The sequence below is a fragment of the Rhamphochromis longiceps genome, linkage group LG23, assembly GCF_057381845.1.
Source record: "Rhamphochromis longiceps isolate RC_006_pf linkage group LG23, R_longiceps_female_GT1.1, whole genome shotgun sequence".
Classification (NCBI taxonomy): domain Eukaryota; kingdom Metazoa; phylum Chordata; class Actinopteri; order Cichliformes; family Cichlidae; genus Rhamphochromis; species Rhamphochromis longiceps.
The window spans coordinates 48702217-48707744 of record NC_140578.1 but is presented as its reverse complement, the minus strand read 5'-3'; positions in this window follow the sequence as shown (position 1 = coordinate 48707744).

The following is a 5528-nucleotide window of genomic DNA, read 5'->3' as shown; positions in this document are numbered from 1 at the left end:
GTGCCATAAATAAAAACAAGAGAATAGAAAGGAAAAATGGAAATAGATGACAAGAGAGTCACAAAGGGTACACAGAGAAGAAAAATAGAGAAAAACTAAGAAAAAAGTACAGAGAAAGCTAAGAAGAAAGCACATGAAAGAAAAGCTCCCCAAGTAGGGTTGAGACAAACAGAGAAATAGGACTCCCCAAGCAGGGTTGAGAAAAACAGAAAAGCACAGAAAAAGCTAAGAAAATGCAGAAAAAAACCTAAGTAAGAAGAAACAGAGAAATAGAAGACAAGAAAGTCACAAAGAAAACCTAAGTTAAGGGAAACATATAAATAGAGGACAAGACAGTCCCTACATCATTGAGCCCAGCCTGATGAAGGCGAAACAACGCCGAAACGTCGCGACGGGCTCAATCATAAACAGCTAGCAACTATAACCCAAGATGGGTAATTTTTTGATCAGGGGGCATCAATGCCCACTCCAGTCGAGTGAGAGTGCACCAACAGGGGACCAGCAATTGCTGGGACCCTGTTTCCTTTTCCACACCCTAACCAGCCAGGTCCCGGTGGAGTGGGTGATGCCCCTGCCCATATCTCCTACCCTAATCCTAACCTATCCCCCCTCCCTCCCCCCCACCCCCCAGAAAAACAGAAAAAAAGCCTAAAAAATGGAAAAACAGAAAAACAGAAAAAGAAGCCTAAATAGAGTGGTTACTAAAGATGGGGGTGCCAGAAATATAAAGATGAAAGAAAGAGTGGACTAAGGAATAGGGGGTGCCATAAATAAAAACAAGAGAATAGAAAGGAAAAATGGAAATAGATGACAAGAGAGTCACAAAGGGTACACAGAGAAGAAAAATAGAGAAAAACTAAGAAAAAAGTACAGAGAAAGCTAAGAAGAAAGCACATGAAAGAAAAGCTCCCCAAGTAGGGTTGAGACAAACAGAGAAATAGGACTCCCCAAGCAGGGTTGAGAAAAACAGAAAAGCACAGAAAAAGCTAAGAAAATGCAGAAAAAAACCTAAGTAAGAAGAAACAGAGAAATAGAAGACAAGAAAGTCACAAAGAAAACCTAAGTTAAGGGAAACATATAAATAGAGGACAAGACAGTCCCTACATCATTGAGCCCAGCCTGATGAAGGCGAAACAACGCCGAAACGTCGCGACGGGCTCAATCATAAACAGCTAGCAACTATAACCCAAGATGGGTAATTTTTTGATCAGGGGGCATCAATGCCCACTCCAGTCGAGTGAGAGTGCACCAACAGGGGACCAGCAATTGCTGGGACCCTGTTTCCTTTTCCACACCCTAACCAGCCAGGTCCCGGTGGAGTGGGTGATGCCCCTGCCCATATCTCCTACCCTAATCCTAACCTATCCCCCCTCCCTCCCCCCCACCCCCCAGAAAAACAGAAAAAAAGCCTAAAAAATGGAAAAACAGAAAAACAGAAAAAGAAGCCTAAATAGAGTGGTTACTAAAGATGGGGGTGCCAGAAATATAAAGATGAAAGAAAGAGTGGACTAAGGAATAGGGGGTGCCATAAATAAAAACAAGAGAATAGAAAGGAAAAATGGAAATAGATGACAAGAGAGTCACAAAGGGTACACAGAGAAGAAAAATAGAGAAAAACTAAGAAAAAAGTACAGAGAAAGCTAAGAAGAAAGCACATGAAAGAAAAGCTCCCCAAGTAGGGTTGAGACAAACAGAGAAATAGGACTCCCCAAGCAGGGTTGAGAAAAACAGAAAAGCACAGAAAAAGCTAAGAAAATGCAGAAAAAAACCTAAGTAAGAAGAAACAGAGAAATAGAAGACAAGAAAGTCACAAAGAAAACCTAAGTTAAGGGAAACATATAAATAGAGGACAAGACAGTCCCTACATCATTGAGCCCAGCCTGATGAAGGCGAAACAACGCCGAAACGTCGCGACGGGCTCAATCATAAACAGCTAGCAACTATAACCCAAGATGGGTAATTTTTTGATCAGGGGGCATCAATGCCCACTCCAGTCGAGTGAGAGTGCACCAACAGGGGACCAGCAATTGCTGGGACCCTGTTTCCTTTTCCACACCCTAACCAGCCAGGTCCCGGTGGAGTGGGTGATGCCCCTGCCCATATCTCCTACCCTAATCCTAACCTATCCCCCCTCCCTCCCCCCCACCCCCCAGAAAAACAGAAAAAAAGCCTAAAAAATGGAAAAACAGAAAAACAGAAAAAGAAGCCTAAATAGAGTGGTTACTAAAGATGGGGGTGCCAGAAATATAAAGATGAAAGAAAGAGTGGACTAAGGAATAGGGGGTGCCATAAATAAAAACAAGAGAATAGAAAGGAAAAATGGAAATAGATGACAAGAGAGTCACAAAGGGTACACAGAGAAGAAAAATAGAGAAAAACTAAGAAAAAAGTACAGAGAAAGCTAAGAAGAAAGCACATGAAAGAAAAGCTCCCCAAGTAGGGTTGAGACAAACAGAGAAATAGGACTCCCCAAGCAGGGTTGAGAAAAACAGAAAAGCACAGAAAAAGCTAAGAAAATGCAGAAAAAAACCTAAGTAAGAAGAAACAGAGAAATAGAAGACAAGAAAGTCACAAAGAAAACCTAAGTTAAGGGAAACATATAAATAGAGGACAAGACAGTCCCTACATCATTGAGCCCAGCCTGATGAAGGCGAAACAACGCCGAAACGTCGCGACGGGCTCAATCATAAACAGCTAGCAACTATAACCCAAGATGGGTAATTTTTTGATCAGGGGGCATCAATGCCCACTCCAGTCGAGTGAGAGTGCACCAACAGGGGACCAGCAATTGCTGGGACCCTGTTTCCTTTTCCACACCCTAACCAGCCAGGTCCCGGTGGAGTGGGTGATGCCCCTGCCCATATCTCCTACCCTAATCCTAACCTATCCCCCCTCCCTCCCCCCCACCCCCCAGAAAAACAGAAAAAAAGCCTAAAAAATGGAAAAACAGAAAAACAGAAAAAGAAGCCTAAATAGAGTGGTTACTAAAGATGGGGGTGCCAGAAATATAAAGATGAAAGAAAGAGTGGACTAAGGAATAGGGGGTGCCATAAATAAAAACAAGAGAATAGAAAGGAAAAATGGAAATAGATGACAAGAGAGTCACAAAGGGTACACAGAGAAGAAAAATAGAGAAAAACTAAGAAAAAAGTACAGAGAAAGCTAAGAAGAAAGCACATGAAAGAAAAGCTCCCCAAGTAGGGTTGAGACAAACAGAGAAATAGGACTCCCCAAGCAGGGTTGAGAAAAACAGAAAAGCACAGAAAAAGCTAAGAAAATGCAGAAAAAAACCTAAGTAAGAAGAAACAGAGAAATAGAAGACAAGAAAGTCACAAAGAAAACCTAAGTTAAGGGAAACATATAAATAGAGGACAAGACAGTCCCTACATCATTGAGCCCAGCCTGATGAAGGCGAAACAACGCCGAAACGTCGCGACGGGCTCAATCATAAACAGCTAGCAACTATAACCCAAGATGGGTAATTTTTTGATCAGGGGGCATCAATGCCCACTCCAGTCGAGTGAGAGTGCACCAACAGGGGACCAGCAATTGCTGGGACCCTGTTTCCTTTTCCACACCCTAACCAGCCAGGTCCCGGTGGAGTGGGTGATGCCCCTGCCCATATCTCCTACCCTAATCCTAACCTATCCCCCCTCCCTCCCCCCCACCCCCCAGAAAAACAGAAAAAAAGCCTAAAAAATGGAAAAACAGAAAAACAGAAAAAGAAGCCTAAATAGAGTGGTTACTAAAGATGGGGGTGCCAGAAATATAAAGATGAAAGAAAGAGTGGACTAAGGAATAGGGGGTGCCATAAATAAAAACAAGAGAATAGAAAGGAAAAATGGAAATAGATGACAAGAGAGTCACAAAGGGTACACAGAGAAGAAAAATAGAGAAAAACTAAGAAAAAAGTACAGAGAAAGCTAAGAAGAAAGCACATGAAAGAAAAGCTCCCCAAGTAGGGTTGAGACAAACAGAGAAATAGGACTCCCCAAGCAGGGTTGAGAAAAACAGAAAAGCACAGAAAAAGCTAAGAAAATGCAGAAAAAAACCTAAGTAAGAAGAAACAGAGAAATAGAAGACAAGAAAGTCACAAAGAAAACCTAAGTTAAGGGAAACATATAAATAGAGGACAAGACAGTCCCTACATCATTGAGCCCAGCCTGATGAAGGCGAAACAACGCCGAAACGTCGCGACGGGCTCAATCATAAACAGCTAGCAACTATAACCCAAGATGGGTAATTTTTTGATCAGGGGGCATCAATGCCCACTCCAGTCGAGTGAGAGTGCACCAACAGGGGACCAGCAATTGCTGGGACCCTGTTTCCTTTTCCACACCCTAACCAGCCAGGTCCCGGTGGAGTGGGTGATGCCCCTGCCCATATCTCCTACCCTAATCCTAACCTATCCCCCCTCCCTCCCCCCCACCCCCCAGAAAAACAGAAAAAAAGCCTAAAAAATGGAAAAACAGAAAAACAGAAAAAGAAGCCTAAATAGAGTGGTTACTAAAGATGGGGGTGCCAGAAATATAAAGATGAAAGAAAGAGTGGACTAAGGAATAGGGGGTGCCATAAATAAAAACAAGAGAATAGAAAGGAAAAATGGAAATAGATGACAAGAGAGTCACAAAGGGTACACAGAGAAGAAAAATAGAGAAAAACTAAGAAAAAAGTACAGAGAAAGCTAAGAAGAAAGCACATGAAAGAAAAGCTCCCCAAGTAGGGTTGAGACAAACAGAGAAATAGGACTCCCCAAGCAGGGTTGAGAAAAACAGAAAAGCACAGAAAAAGCTAAGGAAAATGCAGAAAAAAACCTAAGTAAGAAGAAACAGAGAAATAGAAGACAAGAAAGTCACAAAGAAAACCTAAGTTAAGGGAAACATATAAATAGAGGACAAGACAGTCCCTACATCATTGAGCCCAGCCTGATGAAGGCGAAACAACGCCGAAACGTCGCGACCGGGCTCAATCATAAACAGCTAGCAACTATAACCCAAGATGGGTAATTTTTTGATCAGGGGGCATCAATGCCCACTCCAGTCGAGTGAGAGTGCACCAACAGGGGACCAGCAATTGCTGGGACCCTGTTTCCTTTTCCACACCCTAACCAGCCAGGTCCCGGTGGAGTGGGTGATGCCCCTGCCCATATCTCCTACCCTAATCCTAACCTATCCCCCCTCCCTCCCCCCCACCCCCCAGAAAAACAGAAAAAAGCCTAAAAAATGGAAAAACAGAAAAACAGAAAAAGAAGCCTAAATAGAGTGGTTACTAAAGATGGGGGTGCCAGAAATATAAAGATGAAAGAAAGAGTGGACTAAGGAATAGGGGGTGCCATAAATAAAAACAAGAGAATAGAAAGGAAAAATGGAATAGATGACAAGAGAGTCACAAAGGGTACACAGAGAAGAAAAATAGAGAAACTAAGAAAAAAGTACAGAGAAGCTAAGAAGAAAGCACATGAAAGAAAAGCTCCCCAAGTAGGGTTGAGACAAACAGAGAAATAGGACTCCCCAAGCAGGGTTGAATCT